The 13,801-nt window shown below is 43.7% G+C and overlaps 1 pseudogene; it reads right to left on the bottom strand.

Moving 5' to 3' along the window:
* Positions 1-416: 416 nt before the first annotated feature.
* LOC120062123 lies at positions 417-9,480 on the bottom strand (annotated as a pseudogene).
* Positions 9,481-13,801: the final 4,321 nt, after the last annotated feature.

Genomic DNA, 13,801 nt, shown 5'->3' with positions numbered 1-13,801 from the left:
TTGGCAGCATGAGGATTCATAATAAATACAAATGTTTATGATAGTTTATAGGCTACAAACTGTCAATTGTATTCATTGGAGATACATTGTTTTTCAATATGTGGGATCTCTAGGGCTCAGACAGAGACTATTAGTCACTTGGTATTGGTAAAGATGACCCATTGGCCCTCGCTGATCCCACTGTGTTGAGCACAATCCCAGTGGGCTTGTGGATTAGAATGAGGTTTCCCCCTAGACACTGCTCTACAGTCAGTTTTGTGTTTTTCCTCTCAGTTCAAGGTTACGATTTCAGGAGGGTAAGCGGATCCTAGACCTGTCCCCAAGAACCATTACAACAGGACCAAACGCCTAGCAGCTGACCACTCGGATCCTATCCGTCACACGCTGCAGGGCCACTCTCTCCCACAGCTGACACTTCATCCCCAATGGGACAGGACACACCGGCACCCCCTACTCTTAGTCCTCTTCCTCCTGACGATGATGATGATGACTGCCACTAGCACAGCTAGCGTGATGAGGAGACATGCAGCGAAGAACAGCAGGGGTTTGTTCTCTGAGATGCGAGCGCAGATGGAACACACCGTCCGGCGGTTGCTGACCCTACAGGAAGATGTGACGTTGTTGCCAGGGAAACCACTGCAGTCAATGATCCCTCGGTAGGCTGCGATGGAGGTTTTGGGTTGGGACTGGTGGTGGAAAGAGGTGAAGAGGCCGAACTGAGGGACGTGTCGATCCTGCAGTTTCCAGATGTAGAAGCCCTTTAGGTTGACTCCATCCAACTGACGAGCTGGAGTGGAGAGAAGACAGGGAGAAGTGGGAGGTCAGAATCACTATTTCTACATACAGAAAAGCCACTTTAAGCAATACCAATAACAACAAGCTGTAGCATGTGTGGGGGCCATAAACCAACTGAGGCTTTATTGTGGCTACAGTACTGCACAGAATGTTTGTCTCAGTACAGCGGGACAGTTCTCACTGGGATTCACTTTAGGATCTCAAAGGTTCCTCATACAGTAAAGTCTGTGAGTTTACTGTATTTTCATTGAAAATTAGAATTTGTTCTTAACCTACTTGCCTAGTTAAATAAAGGTTACAAAACACAGGAATCTCTGAGCGGTGGTTGCATGTGACTCCAGGAAGGGGTTGGCGGGTTCTACCCAGTCTTCGTGCAGGGCCAGGGACACGTCCTCTCTGTTGGCTGAGATACTCCCTCTCATAGAGCCGCCAGGCCTTAGTGTGGGCCAGCAGGAGGCTATGGGCTGCCAGATGCTGCTCCTCTCCACTCCATCAGTCTGTTGGGCTCATTGATGGTGATCCAGTAACTCACCCAGGGCCCCAGCCCTGTAGCAGAGGGCTGCGTAGCTCTGGAAGGCCTCCACCATGCTCCGGTTCAGCCAGCCTCTGGAGCCATGCACCGGGCCAAGCAAGCCCAGCAGAGGGGCTCTGTTCGTGGGGTAGTAGAGGGTGACCATGGCCTCCAGGCCCTGCTTGCGGAGCTCAGTCAGGGGACAGCGATAGTATCTGTTATAAAGAGTTTGAAGTTATTTAAAATGCAAAGTTTATCCATGCAGGCGTGCATTCTAGTGTATGTTTGCATGTGTATTAAACATTGAATACGCACTATACAGTGTGCGTCTACCTCAGGGCCTCTGTGTTCACATTAGACAGATCTCCATGGGGCAGGATGAGGGACCAGTTTAGAGCGAAGCGATAGTGAGATGCCCCTGTGGACTCAAAGAGGCCCAGGTGATCTCGGATGGCCAGGTAGTTATCCTGGTGTGGAGCTTGACCCCTTGGACAGGACGCAGCGCCCTGTCCCCTGTCAGGTTCCAGCGGTACAGATGGGGGTCCAAGAATTGAGGGGAGAAGGGGTGGAAATGGACCTTTAATAAAGGAGAACAAGAATATACATGTTTGTGTTAATTTCTTACAAGGTGTGTAATGATCTAGCTTGCGTATTGTTCTGTTCGAGATCGAGTGCAAAAAAAGCAGAGCAGTTTTACTAAATGTAGGGTTGAGTCGGCCACGCCTCAGTGGAAGTCACATGGGAAACACCCTTTGACCTCTCTGGTGGTCTCATCGCCAGGGAAACCGTTCTCCTTGACGACCTGCCTGTAGAACTGAGCGGTGGTCTTTGGGACCCTGGTTCAGTTGGCCTGACTGAAGTCGATATAGAACAGACCTTGTCACGCTGTAGCCGTAGTTCCACTGAAAACCATCCACCAGAGACCAGGCTGTGTAGCCAAACACTCTGACACTGTCAAACACCATCGCTGGACACAAACAAACACAGAGATAATTTAATGAGGAGACACAGTTACCACAGAGGTAGAAATAGCACAACAGTGCAGAGGTTAAATATATTAAAAGGGGTCAGTCTGTCAAATATACTCTCTTGTTGACCTCTGTTTTCCCTAACCCTGCCCCCTCTACCCCCTCCTCCCTCCTCACCTTGCAGCACCTGGTTGATGAACCTCATCATCAGGTAGATAGCGACTGTATCCTCCCTCTCCACAGCTGCATCTGAGAACCAGCCCCCCTCCGCCACCAGCACTGGAAGGTCCCCGTACTCCAGCCGCACCCAGCCCAGTACCCGCCTCAGGTCTGGGAACACCAGGCTCTGGCCCAGACACAGATTGTTAGGCCCAAAGGACAGGGAAAAGAAGTCAGCTGTTCCCCTCACCCAGAGCTTCTCCTCAGGGGTGAACTCAGGCAGGAGCCATCTATTAGTGGATCTCATAGAGGCTTGGCAGTCTCCGTCCACGAAGATGGGATTGGCGAACCAGCCAAGCACCGCCTCCATGGACTGCTGGCAGAGGGAACCCAGGACGAGGGACACCTGACCCTTCTGAGTCGGGTGGAAGTGGGTGTTATATGTGTGCCACGCTTTGGCATGCGCCTGTAAATGTGTCAATGAAATGGAGGTCAGTTAAACATGCACTGCATTATGGCAGAGACATTGCACATACTACAGACATTGGACCTGTACAGTGTCTAAGTATGTGCTGGGACATAAGTGATTATTAATGAAGCCTGATATCTTCCTCACCTACTGCTGTGCTGTGGTGCCGGCCGGCCCGCCCACAAAACTGCTGATGTCACAGGCTTTAACCCCCAGTGTCTCCTTAAGTGTCCTGTTTACTGTTCACAGTACTGCTGCTGTAATAAACCTCATAGCAAACGGTAAACACACACGGTAACAAGAGGTCAATGACTGCTAATAGCTGCTGAAGGAGCACAGTGAATATATCACAACTTGAAACCTTTTGGACGAGTTTAACCTGATTGATTGAAGAAAGCACAGCATGTACCATGGCTGTTAAAGCGTTATGTCTTCACTCATTTTCTTTGCAATGTCTTGAACCCAATGAAAAACACAAACATTCATTGACCACTGATAAAACCTACAGAAGTTCAAAGACTAAAGTGAAGTTCAAAGTCTGACTAAACGGGGTCTCAGTTTCAATCTATCCAAAGGGTTCTAATTCACAACATAACCCCCTATCCCCTCTCCCAAATAGGCACAGATAGTCGTTGCCCTTTTACACAGAACTGGGAACAACTTTCCCTTACGAAATCCTAACCATTCCCATTGGAAGAAAATAAAATACTGACCTAATATTTGCGTCTAGGGGCAACTTCAGACTTCTTCTGACCCTTGACCAGTGGTGGAAAAAATATCCAATTGTCATACTTGAGTAAAAGTAAAGATACCTTAATAGAAAATGACTCAAGTAAAAGTGAAAGTCACCCAGTAAAATACTACTTGAGTAAAAGTCTAAAAGTATTTGGTTTTAAGTATACTTAAGTATCAAAAGTAAATGTAATTACTAAAATATACTTAAGTATCAAAAGTAAAAGTATAAATAATTTCAAATTGCTTATATTAAGCAAACCAGTCGGAACCATTTAAAAAAAATTTTTTTTACCGATAGCCAGGGGCACATTCCAACACTCAGACATAATTTTAAAATGAAGCATGTGTTTAATGAATGTGCCAGATCAGAGGCAGTAGGATGACCAGAGTTGTTCTCTTGATAAGTGTGTGAATTGGACCATTTCCCTGTCATGCTAAGCATTGAAAATGTAACATGTACTTTTGGGTGTCAGGGAAAATGTATGGAGTAAAAAGTACATAATTTTCATGTGTGTCACACGGAATGACGCTGTTGAGATGAAGCAGGTACGGGGAGTAAAACATTGAATTATAACGGACAGAGGCGAGACAGGAAGAGCGTCAGAAACAAATTCAAAAGACAAAAACAATACAATGCAGCAGTGGGGAACAGAGCTGGGGAACTGACAAATATAGGGGGTGACCTTGATAATTTATTGTTAAGACGAGAGGCTGCTTGGATATTTAATTTAAAGACCCTTGCTCCCTTCGGTCTTAATGTGGACTTTGATCTGAAGCCATTCTTGTGATTGTTGTGATTGTTGTGACTTTGCCATTGTGGTTGTTTGTAGGCTTGTGTGGTCTTTAGTGTGTCTATGATCGTATGCTATCCATTTGTATTAATTGTATGTTGCTCATTCTATGCCGTTTTAATATGAGTAATTAACCAATGATATTAGGCCACTGTTGGCCATGATTACAGACACCTGTGTGTCTTGACACTATATATAAACGAGTCATCCCGCAGTGTCTGTGATTGTACCCTGATGAAGACAGCTTGCCTGTCGAAACGTTGGTAATTAAATATTTTTGCATCTGAGCTCCTAGAGTGTGCGGCTCTCCTTTATTTTCTAGTTTTCTACTCCGCTAGCCAGCACCTCGCCTACATAGGTGTGCGTTTCTTTTTTCTTCTAGATTGTTCTGTTACCTAGTAAACAGCACCCTACCGACACAAAAAGCTCTTAAACGATGCCGAATGATAATTATTTTCCTGACACTGGTCATAGACCCAAACAAGATTACTTATAGCCAAAGGGAGCGTGATAAGATCATTGTTTCGGAGTCCCTTTTTGACATGCCGGGAGGTAATTCTGACCTCTCGAAAGAACTGTTACAGTTATCTAAGCGCCAGACGAGAACGCATCTACATATAGTCACTCTTAGTGATTATGTGCGTCAAGGCATTATTCCACGGGGACTCAGGTGGCAAAAAGAACCATCATTGGGACAGCGCACAGATGATTTCTGTGAGCGCTGGTGTGCCATCCTGAACAAATGCTCTATTGATTTAATGACATTAATTGTTGACCAGTTGAAAAAGGATTTTAGTGAAATGGATAACACGATTAAAGACAAACGCACAGCTCTACAAATAGCTGTTAATGATGATGGCATATTCAATGAACTGATGAAAACTAACCAAGCGCTCCAGGACAAGTTGTCTACAGAAATAAAGGAACTTAAAATCAAGAAATTCAACCAAGACAAAAAAGACAAGGCCGAGGATAAAGTCTACTTCTGGAGAAACCCTGACAAGGGAGGTCCTGCTCCTCCTCTCCATGGCAGGCGCAGGAGGGATGCCGCTTACTTCGATCCACCCCTGTCTGATCAACACTCTACAACCAGCGCCTCATCGGCTTCCAGTGGCCGTTTTTTATTCAACGAGAGACTGGACGGACGGAAGGGCGGAGGTGGCCGCAGGCACGCACATCGACGAGATGCCGCACCCGACGGGGTAAGAAGAAACGACTATCAGAGGCAGAGGAGACCGTTCACACGGTCCCAGAACCCACGGGACTGAGTGTTTTCAATTTATCAAGCAAGATATTGAGCCCTGCCCATGTCTCTTTGCTTAATAAAGGGTTATCTTTTGTGCCTACGACCCAGTGCAACGACTTTGATGTTAAGGTAGACATGTTTAAGTTTTTTAGAAACATCCGTTTAAGGGAATACTTTAGCTCCCCTGATCCTGATATTTCTATTGAACCTGTATATTGCTCACCTGCACATACTCTGACTCCTTTTAGAGGCAAGAGTTATTTTATACCTCCTACCAATCGCAATCACTCTATCGAGACATATTGTAGACTTGTTGAAAAAGATGTTGCGCAACTCCTTAAGAACAAACAGGAGTCCAAATCTTTCCACAATTTACATAAGGATGAAAAACACGCGTTGCTTGATTTACAATCCGATACCTCAGTCCTTATTCGTCCTGCTGACAAGGGTGGGTCGGTTGTACTTATGGATAGGGCAGCTTATGTAAATGAGTGTCACAGACAGCTGCTTGATAACACCTTTTACAAGAAACTCAGAAGTGATCCCACTTCTCAATTTCAGAATACTATCTTAACTGTCCTAGATGGGTATTTAGGTTGTGGTCAGATAACCAAAAAAGAACATGACTTTTTGGCTATTCAACACCCAAAAATTGCCACTTTTTATACTTTGCCGAAATTACATAAGAATGTTACTAAACCTCCAGGGCGCCCTATTGTAGCGGGCATTGATGCAGTAACGGCCCCTCTTTCTACTTTTGTTGACTTTTTTATTAGACCACTCGCAGAACAGCTCCCCTCCTTTGTAAAGGACACCAGCAGTATGATCTCTATCATAGAATCTCTTGATCCTCTCCCTGAACACATTGTTAGTTACTTTTGATGTTGAGTCGTTATACACTAATATTCCTCACGAGGGCGGTATTGAAGCTATGGAACATTTTCTTCTGCAACGTGACCCCAATAAACTACCTTCCAGTGAATGCATTATAACATTGGCTGAAATAGTACTTACACACAACTATTTCATGTTTCTAAATGATTTCTTTATTCAGACGAAGGGTACTGCTATGGGATCCCCCATGGCTCCTAACTATGCTAATTTGTATGTTGGTTACATGGAGAAACAGTCTATTTTCAATCCTCTCAAAAATGTTTTCTTGCCTAACATCATTATTTGGAAACGGTATATTGATGATATTTTTGTTCTATGGAGGGGTGATGTAAAACAGCTCCAGGCGTTCCATGATTTTCTTAACTCCTGTTCTGAACATTTGAGATTTACTATGCAATCTGATACACGTCAAATCAGTTTTCTTGATCTTCTGATCTTGTGTGAAAATAATGTTCTATACACTGATCTTTACAGGAAACCTACTGATCGTAACAGTTTGTTGAGGGCTGACAGTTGTCACCCACTTCCCTTGAAAAATAGTTTGCCCTACAGCCAATTCTGTCGAATCAAAAGAATTTGCAAAAAACAATCAGATTTCGACAGAAATATGGCTGAGACGCAAAGAAAGTTCAAGGAGAGGGGGTACAAAAATGATCAGATTAATAATGCCATTGAGAAAATTCAAAACAAAACGAGACATGACCTTTTTCAAGGGCAGTCTCGCAAAAAGACGCATTCTTGCATTTTAACTACCCGCTATTCAAAGCGCTCTGAACAAATTAAGGGAATCGTTCACAAACATTGGCATATTCTTAAATCCGATGATAGTCTCGGTAATGTGTTTTCTGACCTTCCCTTGGTCGTATTTTCGCGGGGCAGAAATCTCCGAGACCAATTGGTACACTCTGATTTAACCCCCCAAGATATTCCTGAACAACGTCTATTTGCGCCCCTATTGGATGGTAATTATAAGTGTAATGGCTGTGCCCAATGCAATGGCACTTATAAATGCAGATCCTTCAAACATCCACAAACAGGGACATCGATCCCAATCAAAGGTGTTATTACGTGCTCCACTAAGGCAGTTATTTATCTCATAACTTGTCCTTGTGGTAAAAATTATGTGGGTAAAACAAAGCGTGAATTAAAAGTACGTATCTCAGAGCATCGTAGCACCATTAGGTGCAAAAACTTGACCTACCCAGTTGCGGCCCACTTTTTGGAGGCAGGCCACTCGATTTCATCTTTGCGTTATATTGGCATCGAACATGTCACCCTCCCTAGGAGAGGGGGTGACCTTGATAATTTATTGTTAAGACGAGAGGCTGCTTGGATATTTAATTTAAAGACCCTTGCTCCCTTCGGTCTTAATGTGGACTTTGATCTGAAGCCATTCTTGTGATTGTTGTGATTGTTGTGACTTTGCCATTGTGGTTGTTTGTAGGCTTGTGTGGTCTTTAGTGTGTCTATGATCGTATGCTATCCATTTGTATTAATTGTATGTTGCTCATTCTATGCCGTTTTAATGAGTAATTAACCAATGATATTAGGCCACTGTTGGCCATGATTACAGACACCTGTGTGTCTTGACACTATATATAAACGAGTCATCCCGCAGTGTCTGTGATTGTACCCTGATGAAGACAGCTTGCCTGTCGAAACGTTGGTAATTAAATATTTTTGCATCTGAGCTCCTAGAGTGTGCGGCTCTCCGTTATTTTCAAGCATTGAAAATGTAACATGTACTTTTGGGTGTCAGGGAAAATGTATGGAGTAAAAAGTACATAATTTTCATGTGTGTCACACGGAATGACGCTGTTGAGATGAAGCAGGTACGGGGAGTAAAACATTGAATTATAACGGACAGAGGCGAGACAGGAAGAGCGTCAGAAACAAATTCAAAAGACAAAAACAATACAACGCAGCAGTGGGGAACAGAGCTGGGGAACTGACAAATATAGGGGAGGAAATAAACAGGAGATAAGTGAGTCCAGGTGAGTCCAATAACGCTGATGCGAGTGACGAGGAAAGGCAGGTGTGCATGATGGATGGCAGGAGTGCGTGATGCAAGGTAATCTGGCGCCCTCAAGCGCCAGGGGAAGGGAAGAGCGGGAGCAGACGTGACAGAATGTAATGAAGTAAAAGTAAAAGTTGTCAAAAATATAAATAGTAAAGTACAGATACCACAAAGAAATACTTAAGTAGTACTTTAAAGTATTTTTACTTAAGTACTTTACACCACTCCAGGCGTGTGAACTCCCGTCCCGTACCCCTGGACAGCCACCAAGGTATGGGTTGTGCATGGTGATCCAGTACCTCACACGTCCCCCGTATGTCTGGAAACAGAAGGCAGCATGTCAAACAACCCCACCAGGGTGTCATTCCTCCAGCCCCCAGTGCTTCTGCAGGGCCTGGAGAAGGTCCCAGAGGAAAAAGGTCATCACCAGCTCAATGCCTCTCTCTCGGAGCCTGTTGAGCAGTTTCCAATACTTCTCCACAGCCACCATATTTGGCTGACTAGTGGCAACCCCGTCAGGGAAGATACGGGGCCAGGAGAGGGAGAAGGCATAGGAGTGCATCCATATGTACCCCAGTGCCTCAACATCCTCCTCCCAGTGGGTGTAGCTGTCACTGCCTGTGTCTGTGACACCTCAGTGGGGGGCCTGAGTGGGTGAAGTGGTCCCAGATTGAGGGGCTTGTCCTGGTCCGAGTCCCCCTTGGGTCTGGAAGGAGGAGGTCCCAGTGCCCCAGAGGATCCCTGGAGGGAAAGTCACATTGACAAAGGACTGGCTCTGGTTGTAAGGCTCTGGGGTGGAGGGCTGCTGCCACTGCCTCCTGCCCTCACCCAGGGAACAGAAAGCCCCGTCCCAGACGATCGCTTCCAGGAGGAGGGAGAGATGGTATGTTACCATATTGCAGCCAGAGTAAGAAGAATGATCCTCTCCAGAGATTTCAAAAATCCTTTAAGAGAAAGATAATCCTTTAAGAAAAGCTGGTCTCAGTCTGAGGGACTGTTCCTGTGTGAGTATGAGGGGTCCGGATGTGAAGAATGTGAGGGATCCATGATGGAAGAATAGAAGATGAAGGGATTGAAGCGAACGAGTATAGGAGACTGAGACGTCAACATGTGGAGCCTAGGAGAGGAGCGGTACACTATCAATCTGACCGACGAACCTATCTCTCTCTCTCTCTCCTTTACTCTGTCCTCCTCCCTCTCTCTCCCTCCTTTACTCTGTCCTCCTCCCTCTCTCTCTCTCCTTTACTCTGTCATCCTCTCTCTCTCTCTCCCTCCTTTACTCTGTCATCCTCCCTCTCTCTCTCTCCTTTACTCTGTCCTCCTCCCTCTCTCTCTCTCCTTTACTCTGTCCTCCTCCCTCTCTCTCTCCTTTACTCTGTCATCCTCCCTCTCTCTCTCTCTCCTTTACTCTGTCCTCCTCCCTCTCTCTCTCTCCTTTACTCTGTCCTCCTCCCTCTCTCTCTCTCCTTTACTCTGTCCTCCTCCCTCTCTCTCTCCTTTACTCTGTCCTCCTCCCTCTCTCTCTCCTTTACTCTGTCATCCTCCCTCTCTCTCTCTCCTTTACTCTGTCCTCCTCCCTCTCTCTCTCTCTCTCCTTTACTCTGTCCTCCTCCCTCTTTCTCTCCTTTACTCTGTCTTCCTCCCTCTCTCTTTCCTTTACTCTGTCCTCCTCCCTCTCTCTCTCCTTTACTCTGTCCTCCTCTCTCTCTCTCTCCTTTACCCTGTCTTCCTCCCTCTCCCTTTCCTTTACTCTGTCCTCCTCCCTCTCTCTCTCTCTCTCTCTCTCTACTTTACACTGTCCTCCTCTCTCTCTCTCTCCTTTACCCTGTCTTCCTCCCTCTCTCTTTCCTTTACTCTGTCCTCCTCCCTCTCTCTGACACATAATGTACATTGGGCATGCACAACCACACTCCCCAACACTGACTCATACGGTCAGGAACACACATGCAGGCACACACACATTTTGTCAATGATTAGCTTGAACTCTGATCCTCACCTCGACTACATTTACTCTCCCTCTCTCTCTCACTCTCTCTAGCTCCCTTTCAATCTCATCTCTATATCACAATCACTTTCTCTTGCTAAATCTTCTAGTCTCTCTCTCTCTCTCTCTTTACACTAACACGTTATTGGAACCATTACTACCTAATGGATATGAGGAAAAGATTGGCATGTTCTTGCAGCTATTCAAACACTAATGACCTGTCTGAGAAAAAGCTCAAATAAGGTTGCGTTAGAGCCAGTCACCACGCCCTAATAGAGGATTTTTTCCCTCGTAATCATATCACAATCAACTTTTACCAGTTGAATGTAGATACAAATATAATATTTATTTGTATTAACATTTTTCTAAAGTATCGGATTAAAATATTTAAATTAGGTGATATGTCATTAAATATGTGCATATGTCCATATCCGGCAAATCCATTTTTCGGGGCACTGGATTAAGTCAGTCTAAATATTTTTGTTTCATTTTGTTAAGACACTCCAGGACTGGATTTACTCAGAGCAGATTGTGGATAAATACTTTTTAAATCTTTCCATCTGTAAAATACTAAAGACATTTTTGGCATATTTTTGTAAAGAAAATGCTATCCAGAATAAAACATTTACAACATATCAACAATTCACTCTGGGGAAGTCCCGAGAATATATCTAAGGATAACCACACAACATTTGGTGAATATAGATGCATCACCATGAATTCAAAGTTACTACATATAGTCCAGTTTGTTACATTCTCTATGAAATGGGCTTTTAAATTATGTGTAATTCAATGTAATGTGTTTTGAAATTATGGATTTATGTCCATATTAAAGTGGTTACAATTCATGACATTTTTATGACAGTTGTGTGATATACTGAAGAAAATATACATTTTCATCAAGACTTTTACATTTTTATGTTTGCTTTTTGAAAATACTATTATTAATGGACCAAAATACCAACACATCTGAAAATTGATAGGTAGATGCAAAAATGTAATTTCAGCCTGTGGTGCCTGGCATAAAGGGTTCAGCTGTGGGGCACATCCACAAGACAAAACTCATGCTCCAATTGGATGACCAATTTAACCATGTTGCACAAAGAAATCTGAGGAAAAATGTACAGTTCCATCTGATTTTATGGCCAAATCAGTCCTTACTGTTATCCTAGATTTGATAAAAGACAATGACAGGTGAAAACCGACATGATGTTCCACTTGACAAATTGTGTGTCTGTGTGTGTGTTTGCCTATCTTTGATCTAATCTTAGGCAGAGCCGAATTAATGCAGGGGTTTAGCGGGGCTAGGACCCAAGAGGCAGCAAAAATAACAAAAATACAGATAATGGAAATACGGTATATATTATGTAATATATATATTTAATGTTTTAATAATTTGGCCACAAAAGATCAATAGTTTACAAAAACATAAGTGTGAATTAAATTTCATCACAAGCAAATACAGGTAACTGCCAAAATAAAATAAAAGACAGGGTGTTTGGCCACCACAAGCTGCCAGAACAGCTTCGATGCGTCTTGGCATAGATTCTACAAGATGACCTAAACCATGTCAGGAAAATGCATGCCACACCATAACATATCATTTGTATCCCTCATTTACTCAAGTGTTTCCTTTATTTTGGCAGTTACCGGTTGCCTATAGTTGGGAAGGCCACAACTTGGCCAGCATCTGAGCCAAATATTCAGCTTGTTGTGTCTTGACCATAGACATATAATCCATAGAAGGGCTTTCAAACAACTTACCCTGGCAATTTGATTTACACTAGCAATGCCTGCCAGTCATGGTTTTAATGGGAACTGCCATCTATGGATTATATTTCTATAGGTTGGTTGCACCTGTCTGTTTGCCTTTTTCAAATTTCAAAATACAATCGCAGGAAAAACGTACCGTTTGGAAAGCAAATACCTACTGCTGAAAAGAGAAGACTAATCTGTCTGCTGAAAGGAGAAGACTAATCTGTCTGCTTGGAAGGAGAAGACCAATCTGTCTGCTGAAAAGAGAAGACTAATCTGTCTGCTGAAAGGAGAAGACTAATTTGTCTGCTGAAAGGAGAAGACTAATTTGTCTGCTGAAAGGAGAAGACTAATTTGTCTGCTGAAAGGAGAAGACTAATCTGTCTGCTGAAAAGAGAAGACTAATCTGTCTGATGAAAGGAGAAGACTAATCTGTCTGCTTGGAAGGAGAAGACAAATCTGTCTGCTGAAAAGAGAAGACTAATCTGTCTGCTTGGAAGGAGAAGACTAATTTGTCTGCTGAAAGGAGAAGACCAATCTGTCTGCTTGGAAGGAGAAGACCAATCTGTCTGCTGAAAAGAGAAGACTAATCTGTCTGCTGAAAGGAGAAGACTAATCTGTCTGCTGAAAAGAGAAGACTAATTTGTCTGCTGAAAGGAGAAGACTAATTTGTCTGCTGAAAGGAGAAGACTAATTTGTCTGCTGAAAGGAGAAGACTAATCTGTCTGCTGAAAAGAGAAGACTAATCTGTCTGATGAAAGGAGAAGACTAATCTGTCTGCTTGGAAGGAGAAGACTAATCTGTGTGCTGAAAGGAGAAGACTAATCTGTCTGCTGAAAGGAGAAGACTAATCTGTCTGCTGAAAAGAGAAAACGAATCTGTGTGCTGAAAAGAGAAGACTAATCTGTCTGCTGAAAGGGGAAGACTAATCTGTGTGCTGCAAAGAGAAGACTAATCTGTGTGCTGCAAAGAGAAGACTAATCTGTCTGCTGAAAGGAGAAGACTAATCTGTCTGCTGAAAGGAGAAGACTAATCTGTCTGCTGAAAGGAGAAGACTAATCTGTCTGCTGGAAGGAGAAGACTAATTTGTCTGCTGAAAGACGAAGACTAATCTGTCTGCTGAAAGGAGAAAACGAATCTGTGTGCTGAAAAGAGAAGAATAATCTGTGTGCTGAAAAGAGAAGACTAATCTGTGTGCTGAAAAGAGAAGACTAATCTGTCTACTGAAAAGAGAAAACAAATCTGTGTGCTGAAAAGAGAAGACTAATCTGTCTGCTGAAAGGGGAAGACTAATCTGTGTGCTGAAAAGAGAAGACTAATCTGTCTGCTAGAAAGAGAAGACTAATCTGTGTGCTGAAAAGAGAAGACTAATCTGTGTGCTGAAAAGAGAAGACTAATCTGTGTGCTGCAAAGAGAAGACTAATCTGTGTGCTGGAAAGAGAAGACGAATCTGTGTGCTGAAAAGAGAAGACTAATC

Source organism: Salvelinus namaycush, chromosome 17 (assembly GCF_016432855.1).
Source record: "Salvelinus namaycush isolate Seneca chromosome 17, SaNama_1.0, whole genome shotgun sequence".
Classification (NCBI taxonomy): domain Eukaryota; kingdom Metazoa; phylum Chordata; class Actinopteri; order Salmoniformes; family Salmonidae; genus Salvelinus; species Salvelinus namaycush.
This window is presented reverse-complemented; position numbering and strand designations above follow the sequence as displayed.